This window comes from Acomys minous, assembly GCF_964271855.1.
Source record: "Acomys minous genome assembly, chromosome: 14".
Taxonomy (NCBI): Eukaryota; Metazoa; Chordata; class Mammalia; order Rodentia; family Muridae; genus Acomys; species Acomys minous.
The window spans coordinates 5,889,730-5,905,985 of NC_140496.1; the positions used below are offsets into that span (position 1 = coordinate 5,889,730).

The window sequence follows — 16,256 nt, forward strand, 5'->3', positions numbered from 1 at the left end:
GGAGTCCTCAGCATGTGCTCCAGAATTTTTTTTTTTTTAAATCAGTATCCTTCCAGGAATGGGCACCAGGGGCTAGATGTGGTGTCCAGTCCGGGTGTCCAGTTGTAAAAGACAACGATGAGGGAGATGGGTGGCTAAACAGGGTTCAGGATGACTGAGACCAGAGCATGTTTGGAAGGACCAGGCCAGTTAAAAGGTGTGCCCAATCAGGAGGCTCCAAAATGTGACATGGATTTGCGTTTCCTTTTGATTCCTTCCTGGTAGTTTACGTAAGAGACAGCGCACTGGGGCCAGGAAGGGACGGAACCATGGGGCTGGGTTTACACCAGCTTTGCGAAGCCCCTTCCGCTCTGCCCCCGCCTGCGAGGGGCTTTCTTGGCTGGGTCTGTTCCTGACAGAAGGGATGCGTGTTGTTGGGGGGGGGGGGCTTGGCGTGTGTGTGTGTGTGTGTGTGTGTGTGTGTGTGTGTGTGTGTGTGTGTGTGTGAAAGAGAGAGGGAGAGAGAGGGTGTGTGTGTGTGTGTGTGTGTGTGTGTGTGTGTGTGTTTAAAATACAGAAAAAAGAAGCATGGTTTTCCTCAGCTGCAGAGGCGGGCCGGGTTCTGTCCGTGCCAACTCCCTCAGAGCGGGCACCATGGGGGACACAGGAGGCACAAGAAGGCTGCAGAGGTGAGGGACGGGTGTAGAGAAAGATGGACGCTTGCCATCTCGAGTGCCAGCGGCTGCGTGAGGCCAGACCCCATGAACAAAACCCACAGCAGATCGCTGGCAGCCCATGTTAGGAGGCAGAAGACAGTTGGCAGCCCTGCCGCAGAGGACAGCCTGGGAGCAGGCGGATGTAGGCAAGGCCAGCACTGAACAGGTAAGAACGGAGCGGGGCTCACTAAATGTATAGGCACCTGGGAATTGTGTTGGGGTACATATGGGGGCTAAGTTTGACATGGGTGCGGGTCCCATGGCATGGCAGCTTTCAGAGAGGGCGTGATCTCAGGGAGTCTGGGTGCCTTGTGTCCAAACCATCTCTGTGTGACCTCTGGGGCCTTTAATATGTCTTAGTGCCTGCTGCTTGCCCGTGTGTGTTTCACTGGTGTTCTAAAGATGTGGGGTGCGTTGACCTGGGTGGGCCATCTGGAGCGATGAATACAGCAGCCGCGCCCCATGGTGGTCTCACGGCTGCATCCTCTCCACCGATGCCCGTGCTCCCAGGGATGGTCCCTTCTACCCTGGCTATGCCAGGTCCTCTGACCATGAAGGGATAAATCTGTTTCTTTTTTTGGGTGGGTTGGGATGGGCTGGGGCTACACTGGAGGGTCCCGGAGAATCCAGAGAAATGCACCCCACTCTCTCAGTCTTCCCAGAGCCCCCATCCTTGCCCACAGCCAGGCTTGGCACCTCAGTGCCTGTGTGCAGATCAATGGGACTGAAGCCAAATGTGCTGTCAAAGGGATCCGGGTGCCAGTGCCAAGGAGCCAGCTGCTGAGGGCACGGGTGGGGTGGGCTCCAGAGGGGAGGAGCAACGTAGCTGAGCTTTCCTAATAGCTACAAGAACAAAGCCCGCCCCCTTCCTAGTGGTCATAGGTTGCTCAGTGAGGGTGGGGCGGAGGGATGGGGACATTCCATCTGGCATAGCATGGGTGGTCCCAGGTGGCCAATGTGGATCAGGCAAGGCTGGGGTGCTGCCCTTGTGCCCAGGTACCCTTTCTTAAGTGAAGTCCCAGGCAAACGTAGGAATCAGCTTCTTTCCTTTTTCCCTCCTTTTTTCCTTTCCTTCCCCAACAGAGGCGGGCATGGGGCTCTGGGATTCTCGCCTCAGGTTGGCGGGATAGCGAGAGGGACAGTGGGGCCATATTGGCACTTGGGCCACTCTGTTCCAGTATGTGATGTTCTAGGAAGTCATCAGAAAGGGGTCATTCAAGGAGGTCTGGGGTACTCAGGTAAGAAAAAAACAAAAACAAAAAACAACAACAACAAAAAAACCATTAAGTTTGGTGCAGGCTCGGTGGTGCTCAGCTTCCTCTATAGAATCAGGTTGGGCTAGGCTTTCTGACTGTGGGGAGTGTAGTCTAGAGCTCAGCTGCGCAGAGAAGCCTCCCTAGAAAGGGGGGTAGGGCAGCTCCAGGTAAAGACACTGAGGAACATGACTCCGGAACTGAGAGGCACAAGGACTGGAACAGGCAGCTGAGAAGAAGGGAGAACGAGAGGGTTCGAGGGTTCGAGCCCAGCAAAGGCTAAGCTGTGGCTGCCTCATAGGCAACCCAGCTGAAAAGGGCTACCAGGCAGCCTCACTGCTTAACCAATCAGAGACCTCTTTTTACAATCCAGGGAGGCACTGCCACAGTGGGCTCCAGCCTTTAGACAGACTCTGCTAAAGCTTTGCGAGGAGGGAGCTCCCTTTGAAAACTCTGGGCTGGGCTAGTTCCTGGTAAGGCTCTGCACAGGGCACTTGGAGAAATTAAGGCAAGAAGGCACAGGCTTGCTGCGGCTACATGCTACATGCAGATCTGAAGGGTTGGTTCTTGGCTGGAAGGAAGTAAGGTACCCAACCTATGTTCTCAAGGCAAGGACTCAAAGGAGATGCTAACCAGGCATCCTGGATCCGCAGGCTTAGCCTCCATCATCCATCCGCTCGGAGCCCGGGACACTCTGGGGCATTGGTGCTAACCCAGTCTGACCTAAATCGGGGCTCAGTTGGTGTCAAGGACCTGTTTGGTTGGCCGTGGTCTAGGGATACCCGCTGGCTGTCTGGCTCTGGGGACCGGGTGAGTATAGTAGGGTGGGCGGCAGTCAGAAGGGCTGGAACTGGCTGCGTAGACTTTATTCACTCACTGTACACACTTGGCCCTGAGGAGTCTGGGCTCAATCAGCTGGGCAAGTCACCATTGGTCTGATGTCCCTGTGGCAAGGGAAACATGCTGGCCTGGTTCAGACTCCCTGGTCTGGGGGTGCCCAGGAGTCTTCAGGGGCTCCTAGCTGTCCACTGTGGCCCCATGGTCCTTATCACATCCTTGGTCCACAACAGAAACATCCGTATAAGAAGAGAGACCCTGGGTACTCCCTGGGCCTGCCTGTCTGTCATCTCTGCCTATGGAGACTGTTAGCTTGTCTCCACTTTGGAACTCCCTGGAGACCCTTCTGCCCAGAGTTTCTGTGGCCTGGCCTGGAAGTATTTAGGGGCATGGAGGGGAGTGTTGATTGCCCCCTTGCTGGGCAGGTCTTTTGTTGATATTGACAGAGGGTTGGGGCAGGGCTGGAGGCCCTCTGTATGTGGCAGAGTTGCCACCTGCCCTTTTGTCCCGGGCTCTCCAGTGCCTGAGGATGGGGAGGCAGGCAGAGAGGTTGGGGTCCCACCTGCCTCACAGCTCCTTCCTCCCCCTCTGCCTCCCAAATTTCACAGTGCCTGCTTTCTGTGCTGGCCCGGCTCCCTGGAGACTCCACCAGATGTTTCTGGGCCCCGCACGTTGCTCCCTAATGAAATATTCATGCAGTCGTTCTGCCTCTTGACACGAAAGCTTTCTGCAGCTTCCCCAGCACCAGGAGCCTGCAGCTAGGCCCCCCCCCACCCCAGTGTTGAGTGTGAGCAGGCACCTACTGGGAGCACCCTACAGGCTCTAGACCAAATCCACCCCTTGTCCTAGGAAGGTCCAGGGTCCCCTGTGGCTTCAGCCTTCAGCCTACCCCCAGGGGACCACTCTGACTACACACACACACACACACACACACACACACACACACACACACACACACACCCTCCAGGGCCCAGGTTCAGTATCTAAGCATGCCAGCATGGTCTCTGTTCGGAAGAGCTGAAAAAACCATTCTGCATGGGACAAGATACCCAAAGGGAGGCAGATACCGCCAAGGAGCACCCCGCTCTACCCTTCAAGTCCAGGGAGGATGGGTTGCTGGAGCCTTCCATTGTCCCACACTAACAGGCATCTGTAGCCCACCCATGTTCCTCTTACTGGGAGTGGCTGACCACTTGATTACTGACATCCACCCACAGATTAAAAAAAAAAAAAAGATTCCTCGGGTACAGACTCTGTAGCTGGAGGCTGAGCTTGCTCGTGTGGAGCAAAAGACCCTCTGTGCCTTCCATGTGTCACGCTTCTCCATCCCCCCAAGTCCTCAAAAACTTCCGGGAAAGTCTAGCTACTGTGTTCAGCGGAGAGCTGTCCTACCAGGTCTGGAAATATGGTGGACAGAAAGCAGCTCAGGGCCACTATTAGCCATGCCCACAGGAGGCCACAGAGTGAGACTTGTCCCTGCTTAGGACACACCTGCAAACTACTGGCATAGATGGGCAAGGTACCCATACCAGCCTCAGACTGGGGCAGGTTCCTGTAGCCAGTTTGTGGCCCTTTTTTCAAAGCCAATGGCCAGAGCAGGCGGGGCAGTCCCTTGTCCCTCCTCCATCCTTGTGTTAAGCTGCCCTATTAGGACCTGGACCTGACTCCCTCCTAAATCCAGAGCGTCAGCTTTCAGGACTGGCCACACCAGAACCCTCTGTCTGGTGAAACTCCGGGTTGTCACTCTCCTGGTGAACCGGATTCTTGCTTTACTCTATGCCCTGGGTACATCCAAGCAGCTCTGAGTTTGGCCTGCCTGGACCTCATGCCCCACTCACTCCTCCCCTTGGCCTAAGTCTCCACACTCCTTGGCTTGACCCTGATACCTGAGCTGAGATGGGACACCTATATGCCACCCACTTACTCAACTTCACTATGGCACAAGACAGCTCACCAGTGACAGGGCTCCTGAGTCTATGGGGAGCATCCTTTTCATGGGACTGTTCTCACCTGAGTGTGGCTGTTGCTCTGTTGGCAGGGAAGACCTTCTAGTGGGACAGCAGCTTCAGGAACCCCTTACCAGACGTCACCATTAGGATCTGAACCCCCTTACCAGGTGTCACCCTTAGTGTCTGTACCCCTTTACCAGCCGTCATGCTTAGGGTCTGAACCTCTTTACCAGGCATCTCCCTTAGGGTCTGAATCCCTTACCAGACATCACGCTTAGGGTCTGAACCCCTTAACCAGGCACCACGCTTAGGGTCTGAACCCCTTTACCAAACACTTAAGTTCCCACACAAAGTCAAGGCTCCACCAGCTCTGGCTTTTGGGTCATTAAGTGAGGGAGGGGACAGTGTACTCACGTGTGCCCACACTCCACTCGTCACAGGGGTGGATGACTTGCTGAGTGTCTGTGAGCAGAGGCACAGAGGTGCTTCTATGGCCCCTGGCCTCACCATTGCCGGTTCCGTCTGTTGTGTCCCTTGATAGGGTTTTCTGATCATGGTTTCTGGGTGGGAAGAGATGGGTGAGATTGAGAGAGAGGCCACAGGGAAGAGCTACACACTGAGAGCATAACTATAGGCCAGGTTCTATGTGTACAGTGCTGATCTCAGTCACAGACCCAGGATCGAGCCCTTGACTCGGCCCAAATCTCAGCCTTCAGAATGGCAGCTGGTGGTGACCAGGCTACTGACAGTGACTTTGTAGGGTTCAGATAACCACATCTTCTTACTCTTTCCCTGGGGCCACCCTCATGTAGGGTCAGGAAGATACATGGGACTGCAAGAGTTTCTGGTCCAACGACTTTCACAAAGGGTGGACCCAAGGGGCTGCCTGTGTTATAGTAAAGAGGTGGGGAGTCCTTGGGAGCCCAATCCCTGCCTTTCAGAGTGTGGGTCTTGGCACCATGGTCCTTCCGGTGATAAGCTGTGAGGCTGTCTAGCTGTCCTGAGATCCCCAGGGCAACTGCTGAACTTGGGGGCCTGCCATGTGAGCCAAAAGCAGGGAAAGGACTGAGTTGAAGAAGGGCAAGCTTGGGCTAGAGAGATGGCTCAGAGGGTAAGAACACTGTCTGTTCTTCCAGAAGTCCTGAGTTCAATTCCCAGCAACCCCACGGTGGCTCACAGCCATCTATGAGATCTGGTGCCCTCTTCTGGCATGCAGGTGTACATGCAGGCAGGACACTGTATACATAATAAGTAAGTAAATAAACAAATCTTTAAAAAAAAAAACAAAAGAAGGTTGGCAGAGATGGAGGGAGGGCTAGAAGCAGTGGCTGGGGAGGTTTAAGTAAGGGTAGAAGGGTTCAGACACTGTCCCCAGGAGAGGGTTGTCACACCCCAATCAGAGAAGGAAACGGTCTAAGTGGGCCTGCTATCAAGAGTTCCCTGCCATGCCAATGGGATTGCCAGGGCTCCCTGGTCAGCAGAGAGGCAAAGCCAGGCCTAGATCCTTTACCAATGGGTAACAAATGTCACTGAGTCACCAGTGTGGGGACTGCAAGACCTTGGGGCTCCTGCTCATGACTGACGGCCGCAATTACGTTGAATGAAAACTCAGTTTTCATTTCACGACTGTCCCTGACCACAAGGTAGGAAAGGAGCAGACTGTGGGCTGCAGAACTAGGCGCTATGCTGGTGGGTCTCCTGGTTCCGCAGATGTCTCCACAGTTACGGAAGGAAACAGCTCAGAGAAGTCAGGATGCTTCCCTGAGGCCACAGAGTTGCCTGGGGGCCAGAGCCAGGGTTGAAGGGGCCACTGCCCTTACCTGGAGCACTGGCCTCCTTTTGGGGACCAGCCATCAGGAACTGGAGGGGCAACCTCTCTTCCCCAGGACCTCCCCACAGGGACTCCCAGCCACTCCAAGTTCACTGACAAGAATCCAGGACTAATGCCCTTCCCCCACATGGGCAATGGGTTTGAGAGGATGGGTTAGAGTCAGGAAGGGTCTGGGCCACGTCTTCCCTCCCTTCCCCGGCCCCCGCTGCCTCTCCCCACGCTGCCAGCGAGGTAATAAGCTATGCGTGTCGTGTAGAAATGAAACATGTTCTGCAGAACAAATGGTGTTAATTTGCAGCAAGCTCCACAGCCCAGCATTACAGAGCGCCTGGAGGGCGGCTGCAGCAGCTGCGCCAGAATTAACAGCCTCGTGCAGCGAATTAGTGGGGCCATGCATCACCATCAGAGGGACAAAGCTCCCCGAACCCCAAGACTCCCACAGCTCTGTGCTCCAGGGAGGAAGCTGGCTCCTTATGGTGAGAAAGGAAGCTGTGCATCCTTTCCCTCTTGGAGGTTCTAGCTCAGAGGAGCCAGTGGCTCCTCCACCTAGGCCACATGTAGCTGGCCTTCCAGATCTGGGGGGGGGGGGCGGGGGTCACTGCATGGCCAGCTGTTGTCAAAATACACCTGGGGCCGGTCCAAGTGGGAGCCTGGGCTCTGGATGCCCACCGTAGCAGCCTCACAAGACAACACCTCCTGCTGTTTTCTTGCCTATGGATGGTGCTCCAGGCCTTTCTCTCGCCTCTCCCCCACAAGGGGCCTAATTAATCTGCCTGTCTATTTACTTCTACTCATTGCTTGCCTATCGGGCTGCTTGGAGCTGCCGGTCTGTATTGATCGTTCCGAGATGCGCCATCTCCCTGGCGATTCGTCTTCCTCTGCGGCCCCCGCCATCCATCCCGCTGACGAGTGTCTGCCCTGGGTGTTAGGAGAAAGCTGCAAATTGCACGTTACATCTTAATGGGCAATTCCAGTAACTTCATTGCATCTGATGAATATTTAACATTACCCATCCATCCCCTTGTCGCTACCCAACGGTGTGGGGGGGGGGGGCTGTTGTCCGGGACTTCCACTTGCTGCCTTCTGCCTTGTACCTTCTGAGTTTGGAAATCTTGGCTGTGCTCCCTGGACAGGCAGGAAGATGGCAGGTGGGGGAGCTAGGGCATGTTCATTTGTCTGTGCTACTCAGGACTCAGGGCAGCTGTCTCTTGTTTTCCAGCACTGGTCTTGCTTTGGCTATAGGTCCCTACCTCTCGTCTCTTCTGTGAGAGAGGTCATTCTGGAATGCATGTCTTCTCTCGGGGACCCAAGGTATGGTTCTGCTTTTGAGATCCATGCTGAACACTGGAGGCTTCCCATGAACACTTCCAGAGTGATGGGCCAATAGGCAAATGAGCCAACAGGAGCCCGGACTTAGAATCATAGAACTTCAGGCAAGTGACTGAAAAGTATTTTGTCTAACACACCAGTAGTAAGATAGGGAAACCGAGGGCAGCAGAGGGGAGATTATTTGCTCAGTCCCAGCTCTGTCTCTGAGGCTGTGCCCTGTGGCTGTTCACTAGCCACTCTTGCCTCCTCAGAGCCTAGTCCCTCACAGCTTTTTGGGGAGGGGTTGAGGGGAGGCCTGCATTCCTCTCCAACCAAGGTCTGCCTCTTGGAAAGGGTGCCTGTACTAGGTAGCATCATAAGACTCTGCAGCTCGCTCTGACTCACTCCCCAACCCGGCTGCCTCTGGCCCCCTGCACACGCTCTGACAGAGGTAAGGGCATCTGTAATTGCAAAACCACTCTTAGCTATCTTGATAACTAAGAACGCATACTGTTTCAAATCCCTCAGGCTGTGAATTTGGCGGACCACCGATTCTGCTGCCAGGCAGGAAGCTGCAGCCTCTACATTTGGGAAGCACGTTGCTTTGTTTCTCGTCCCTAAATTGGGAGGCATGGCACTGATGAGAAGACGCAAAATATAGAGCTTTTGGCTTGGGATGCTGGTGCTGGGGAGACCTGGGTCAAGCTCAGTGTCTGCCGTTAGCAGTGCCGATTTCTCTATCTGTAGACAGAAGCCGTACACTTGCTGGTATTCAGTGCATATGTGTGAGGATTCCATGTAAGAATGTAACTTGTTCTTCTGGCACAAAGTTGGTATTGTGCAGATAATGATGGTGATGTGTTGACAGTAATGATGGTAGTGATAACAAAGGTGGCAGTAGTGATGGTGATGATGGTGATAGCGACAGTGATGATGGTGTGGTGACAGTGATGGTGATGATGATGGTGATGATGGTGGTAGTGACAGTGACGATGGTGATGATGGTGATAGTGATGATGATGATAGTGATGGTGATGATGGTATTGGTGATGGTGATGATGATAGTGACAGTGATGCTGGTGATGGTGATGATGATAGTGATGGTGATGATGGTATTGGTGATGGTGATGATGATAGTGACAGTGATGCTGGTGATGGTGATGATGATAGTGATGGTGATGATGGTATTGGTGATGGTGATGATGATAGTGACAGTGATGATGGTGATGATGATAGTGATGGTGAAGATGGTGATAGTGATGATGGTGATGGTGATGATGATAGTGACAGTGATGATGGTGATGATGATAGTGATGGTGAAGATGGTGATAGTGATGATGGTGATGATGATAGTGATGTGATGATGGTGATGGTAACTGGTGGTGACAGCAGTGATGATGGTGATGGTAACTGGTGGTGACAGCAGTGATGATGGTGATGGTAATGGCATTGATGGTGGCAGTGTGGGCATAATAGTGGTTGTGGTGATTGACAGGCATAATGGCCATTATGATCATGACACGGATTGCAGTGCAAGTGGACTGGAATCACTGAGTCCTTCCAGGGCCGCCCACACTGCTTGGCTCACATTTCAGAAAGAAGCTCCCACTTTTGCAGCTCTAGAACATCCAGGGTGTCTAGCAGATTCGGGGTAGCCTCACCAACCTTTCCACTGGCTTCCTGATGGGCAGGTCGGTAAGTATGTTGCAGTAAGGCCTGGGACCACGGTTGCTGCTGAGATTAGCAGACAGCAGCGTTCTGCAGAAACGTAGACATAAAGGGAAAGGGTGCGCTGGGTGTGGGTGGCGCACGTCTTTTATCCCAGCACTCAAGAGGCAGAGGCAGGCGGCTCTCTGTGAGTTTGAGGCCAGCCTGGTCCACAAAGTGAGTCCAGGATATCCAAGGCTACATGGAGAAACCCTGTCTTGAAAAAAATCAGAAACTGGGGCTGGAGAGATGGCTCAGCATTTAAGAGCATTGACTGCTCTTTCAGAGGTCCTGAGTTCAATTCCCAGCAACCACATGGTAGCTCACAACCATCTATAATGTGATCTGATACCCTCCTCTGGCCTGTAGATGTACATGCAGGTAGAGCTCTGTATACATAATAAAAAAATAAAAAAATAAATCTTTAAAAAAGAAGAAAAAGAAAAAATCAAAGCCAAAAATCAAAAAAGGGGAGGCGGGGGGGGGGGGAGGTGCACCCACACTCTCAGAGTAGTAAACATCTAGGCTTTATGAGAATTGAAGGGCTAATGTGAAACCTCACAAGAAAAGCAGTCAGGAAGCAATGGGAAGAGACCACGCCCTGGGCTCAAGTGGTCAGTATTGGCCAAGACCAGCAGTCAGTACACGGAGATGGAGCTGAAGGAGATGCCAGGCCAAGGCAGGGTTCCGAGACAACAAAACCAAGGCGAGAAGTGACGCCGAGCCTCTACACAGCAGAAATATAGGTTGAGAGGCTGCGACTGGCAGGCAAGGAAGGTAGACTTCCTCAGTAGATATAAAGAATAAATCTTCAGCTTTCAGAAGGGTCAGAGCTTCCGAGCCCGGCTCTCCAACCCTCCGACTCATCTCTGGCACCAGGCAGCCTCTCTTGCACACTTCTCCCTGTTACTCAAACTTCCATTTTTTTTTTCTGAGAAGCTCCGCTTCGGGTGAATATTTATCTACAGTGGCGACCTAACACACCTGGATGGTAGATGCTGTGACTGGGAGACACCGGAGTGTGAGTTCCATATGCTCAGCCATCATCTCCTGCCCTGCACAGGGCTCCTCGGTGACCTTCAGGGCTGTACCAGAAAGAGCATGAGAGACATCCCACCCTTCCCTCCACAGTCCAGGACACTGCTGACAGTGCTCTACACAGCATCCCTCCTGTGGTGCAGGCTGCAGGCCTGAGGGGAGGCTCTTGTTTGTCAGGGCAGGAATAAAGGTGCTTAGCCGGTGGGTAATTGGAGAGTGGCTGGCTATTCATGATCTCTGCCCTCCCCTGGAGCACCGGTGCAGAGCAGCCCCTGGCCTCTGAACCCACCTCCAGACCAGGGGTGGCTGGCGGTCACCGCTTGGTTACATCTGCTGTGCACGCCAGAGCACTTCCAGATGTCCCAGAAGGACCCGCTCGAATGTCAATTCCATCTTCTCACAATCATTTTCCGCATCCTCTTAGCGCCGCAAGAACGCAGCCTGCTCGTTTGAATGCATAATTAGCCCAAGCATTCTACCTCGCTAATTTCAAGGCAGGGGACGCCAGTGGAGGGGGCTTAGGAATTTGCATATTAATTTAGCCGAGAGAGAGAAAAATTGTTTACCACTTTCTTCTCGCAGTTGCTCACAGAGGACTTAACCCTTTCTGCTCTCCATCTGGAGCCTCCAGGAGGGAGTGCATGGGGGTGCAGCTAACACCCCCTAAAGATCCTTCCTACTCAAACCAGCCCACCTAGGCTCCATGGGACCACTCCAGGGTCCCCGTGCACACACCACTGGGTCCAGCTAGCTGTCCCTGGCTTTGCAGAGCTACGTGTCTAGCCACTTCAGTATTAGACAGTGTGTGGACCCACAGATGACCCCCAAGCACCCCCTCCTTAAATGATCGTCCCATGCAATCTTTAGAAGCCAGGCATCTGGGTCCCTTTAGCCACTCCATTGTCTTTTATCTGTTTGCTGCTTTGTTCCACAATTGTTCACTGTGTCCCATGTCTAGGGCCGGTATAGTGCTAGGTGCATAACAAGTGGCAGGCTAGCTATTGCTACTCTGCCTTCTCTGCAAGCCAGCCAACCATTGGCTGCAGTGGCCAATGATGAGAGAGGTGCTACAACTAGCTCCCAGCATCCTCTGGGTTGAGCAGCCACTGGAGAGATGCAGTACCTGGTGGAGGTAGCACCTGCCTTGGCTCTCGCAGAATGAGGATGCTTCTCCAACTGACGGAGCTGGTGTGAGGAGGGAAGCAAAGGGGACACTGAAACCTAGGAGAATGGGCTATCTGTCCCCGCTATATTTAAGGGTTTGCGATGCGTCCCTGAGTCTGTCCACCACCCGGGCAGTGAGCTGCAGTGACTGCAGGCAACTCTGGTTCTCGCCAAGACTGTGTGATTCCACAGTGCAAATGACAGTGCATGCTGTGCTTGATGGCTTCAGGGAGGACCAAGCTGTGGCACACTAGGTACTAAACAGGAGTGTCCTGCTGCTTGGCTCTCTAGAAGAGGAAAGCCCACAAGGGAGGAGCAGGAGGAGGGTTTCTAGAGGTCTAAGCACCCATGGGAGACAGAAGGCAAAGGTCTGAGAACAGACATTAAGGTGCTTGGAATCCAGAGTCCTAGGGAGCCAATAGTTGAAGTCTTTTGGCCTCATGGAATGAATGAACACCAACATGTCCCCCAGCTGAGGCCCTCTAGACAAACAGGAACCCCCGGGCAAGGTCCCACAGAGCCCACCTGGCATTGGCACTGAAGGCCACCTCAAGCAAGGAGCCATGTCCTCATTGCAATATCAGTGGCCCAGAGACCCAGAGGCAAGCTGCTCACCACCTGTGGCCTCCACGGGATTCTTCAGTCTGCCCTGCCCTCAATCCACGCACTGGCAGTGTGGTGCAGGGTGAATGCCAGAGGGCCCTGGACTGAGCCTGACACTTGGCACACGCCCAGTGAGACCAATGCCCAGAGGAACCGACGCACACGTTCAGCAGACGGGACTGATGTCTCCTGAGTACCCCGCCACTTGGCTGCAGAGCAGCGTCTTGATGACCAGAGTGGAGACCTAAGGACTCAAGGGGCACGACTGAGGTCAAAGAAGCAGAGGTGCTAGGAACGCTCTGGTGCAGGACTGTGACAACTTTCCCAGAAGCCTCCTTTGCGCAGGACAGAATAACTGAAGGGTAAAAAATGAGACCTAGGACCAGGAAACTGCTGGCCGTGATGGAGGGGCATGCGGAGGCGGGGCACAGCAGGGACCATACAGGAAGCAGGAGCAGTGCTGAAGACTGCTCCCCCTTCCCTGACTCCCTCCCCCTGCCCCTCAGCTGGGCTCTCAGACTTAGGGGCAGAAGGCCAGGCTGCAGTTTAGCCAAGCTCAGCTCAGTCTGCCCATGACACTGGGAGAAGAGGCGTGCGGAGGTCCAGTAGCTCAGCCAAAGCCCACACAGCTACCAGCGGAACATTCTTCCAGTGTGTTTGAAATGGGGAGTCTTACAGGATGAAGAGGATCTGACTGTGCCAGAAGACCCCAGGGACACATCCCAGAGCCCAAAGGGCACAGAGGCAAACTCCTACCACGTGGGAGGGCGGCACTCCTGAGGATGGGCATGTGGGTAGTTTCATCTGGGCTGTCACAGTCGCTATTCTGTTGGGTAGTGGGGAGAAATGGGCACCACTGCCAATCCTGTATCCACCCTGCCTGAGCCCAAGGCCACATCTCTTTTCTCCCAGCTCCCTGGAGCCTCCCGCACAGGAAGAGGCAAAGCCCATCAACTTAAGTGTGAGGCCTTCTATGGGAGTGGAGAGCAGAGGCCCAAGGGTCACAAGCATGCAGTCAGTGCAGGTTCCTGGGCAGGTCCTGAGGTGCAGGTCCAGGTGTAGAGTCCAGACCCCCCCCCCTTTACGGGGCTCTCTACTGAAGTTCTCAACCACCTAGGATCTCAGAGCTCCAGAAGAGGTCAAAGGACTCTCCACCTCACACTAGCCAAGCCCAACAATCTTCTCTGAACTTCTTTCTCTGTGGTCTTCCTCCCTCCTATCAAGTCCCTCTGCTCTGGGTCTCCTTTTTGCTCTGAACCCCAACTCCCTAGAGTTTATAGTGGCACAAGCCCCCCCTTTCTCCTGCACCAGCAGGTGTTCATCAGGGACTTGTGAGATGGACGGCTGATGGAAGGGAGGCTGACCTATGGGAAGGAGGCATGGCTGATGCTAGGAGAGGGTCCTGTGTGTGTGAACTCTGTGAGCCAAGGCAAGAAGGCTGTAGCCAGGCTGCCCTTATCCTGTAAGAGGGTAGGCACTGCCCTGCAGCAGGGCGGGAGCCCTGGGGAAGCAGGGAACAGCTTGCTCAGGCCCCCTGCTGCTTCTGCTCATCCAAGTGAGGCAGGCTGGCTTCCTTTGTGTGGATGTGTGGGCGTTCGGGGGCTGGGCCTGGAGGTAATTTGTCTGCCTCCTGCAGCTGGCTGTCATCTCACATCTGTGAAGCAGCTTCGTTTCACTGTCATTAAAAAATCCCAGGTCTGACAGGTAGCAAAAATCCAACGTGAAAACAGCATCCTGGGGACCAGTCTTGGCTCCAGGGGGAGTCCAGCTCCTCGCTGACCCATCCCTTCAGGGAGGCCAGGTGGGACTTGGCCTCCTGCTCTGTCCTGGAGTGGGCAGGCTGAGTTGAACAGGTGTTCCCTGCTACCCAATACAGAAGAAGAAGACAGTCAGGGCAGAGAGGGAAAGCTGTGGGAAGGCAGAGACCCATCCCCGCCACCTGCTGCCTGGACTGTGCCACACAGAAATCTCGAGGGGCCACAGAAGAGGCAAGGAGACCCCAGAGATCTAGGCATGCATCCAAGCCCTCCCCCTGGGAGGAGGCTGGCTGTTTCTGATGGGTTCTTTTTTACTTACTTGACACCTCTTTTTTTTCTGGATAAGGATAAGAGCCCCATTTGGGAATGTTTGACAGGGTTAAGTGAAGACCTACCCCAACCTCTCCCCCCCCAGTATGCCTGTCTCTTCTCTTCCCTCATGTCTCCGAGACCTTCAGTATAGGGTCTGGACTTCAGGAGCTGGGCTGGACCCTAGCCCACCTCTCGAAACCTCTCCAGGACGTGTAGCATCTTTTGACTTCTCTGAACCTCCAGGGATACAGTTCTAAAGAGTAGTGAGTGGATGGGATGCGTCCAGCCATGGTGCATGGGTGTACTGGGCCTTAACTCCAGGAGGAGAGCAGCCTACAGCAGGACTGTCACCCACAGCTCTGCCGTGGGCTGTAGGAAAGCACTCGGGTCCTGGGAGAATGGTAGTTTCTGCAGTCCCTTCTTCCAGGAGACCAAGCCCACAGTAGATACCAGAACCCATCACAGATCTGGCACCTTGCCTATTCACCAGGAGTCAGGCTCAGAGGTAGCCTGCACGGCAGTACTGGGCCTGTCCTGGGCCACTGTAGGCCTGTATGCACGCGTCCCCACAAGAACCCAGGGTCTCGCTGAGACGTCATCCATTAAGCCTGTTGGCTAGACCTAGATTAGTCAGAGCCTGCGGTCCTGCCCCCAGGCCCAGTGCGTAGACAGTGTTACTATCTAGAGATTTCCGTGAACTCTCAGCATTGCTGATCTCTCCTGCGGGTGGGTAGGGAGGCCCTTCCAAGGCCTGGAGCCCCTCCAGGAGCCAGGGAACCCAGCACATGGAGGGTTAAGCGCTGATGATGGCTTTGTCTCTGCATCAGTGTACATAATGTGCTGTGCATTTGCATACTGCAGTGTGCGCTCAATTAAAATGAACTTTTAATTTCTTCTAAGTAAATTACTTCTTGCCGGTACGTGATGTGCACAAATGTCAGAATAATGCGAGAGCCTTAATGAGCTGGGGAGTGGGGCTGGTGGGGGCTGACTGAAACAACCCGGGAAACACACATGTCTACATGCCACACCAACACGGGCCACACACTGTCCCTCAGGCAGGCCACACACCGGCCCGTGACTGTTGGTTGTATCCATATTCTGCACTCATCACACCTAGCTGAGCCATGGGTGTCCACTCGCACTGTCTCTCCCTCAGCTGGGGTCCTTTCCTTGTGTGTCTCTGATGCCTGCGCGCTCACATATAGAGGATCCCCATGAGGGACACGTGGGTTGACCCAGCCTCAGTTTCCCCTTCTACTCCTTATTTTGGCTATAAATGAGGGATATGTGTTTAAAGAGACTGAAACAACGGGAACTGGAAGCAACAGGAAGGCAGTGGCAACTATGGCTCCCTCTACCGCCCTGCCCCCTGTGCGGGTCTAGCAGACCGAGCCCAGATCTGCAGCATGCAGGAGGGCAGGTAACACTGCATCTGGTCAGGGGAGGAATGGAAACTTGGACCAAGACACACAGCAAGTAAAGGGGTGAAGAGTGTCCCTCCCACACACACACACAAGGCCTGACCTCACTCACTGATTCCAAGTCCCAGAAACCATAAGGAGCATCAGTCGTCACCACAGTTGGCATGAATGGGGTGAGGGGAAGCCCGGCAGAACCTTCTGGCACAACTCATTTCCCTCACGCAGCACTTTTTTCAGGACCTTGGAGAGGTCCAAAATCCAGGCAGGGCTGCAGACCCCCACCTCGGTCCCTCTTAGCCACGCCCTGGCCATTATCCATAGAGTCAGAGGACCAGACACCATCTCAGGCCCCGCAGGCCTAGGATCAGCGCTGGCTTT

The 16,256-nt window shown here is 54.2% G+C and overlaps 1 long non-coding RNA gene across 2 annotated transcripts in view; it reads left to right on the forward strand.

Annotated features, from left to right (window-relative positions):
• The first annotated feature begins 295 nt into the window (after positions 1 to 295).
• The window catches only part of LOC311583253, a 30,163-nt gene continuing 14,202 nt past the window's right edge, over positions 296 to 16,256 (forward strand). For both annotated transcript variants that reach the window (XR_014774440.1, XR_014774441.1), the window contains exon 1: positions 296 to 861. This is a non-coding gene — a long non-coding RNA (uncharacterized lncRNA). The remainder of the gene's footprint in view (positions 862 to 16,256) is intronic.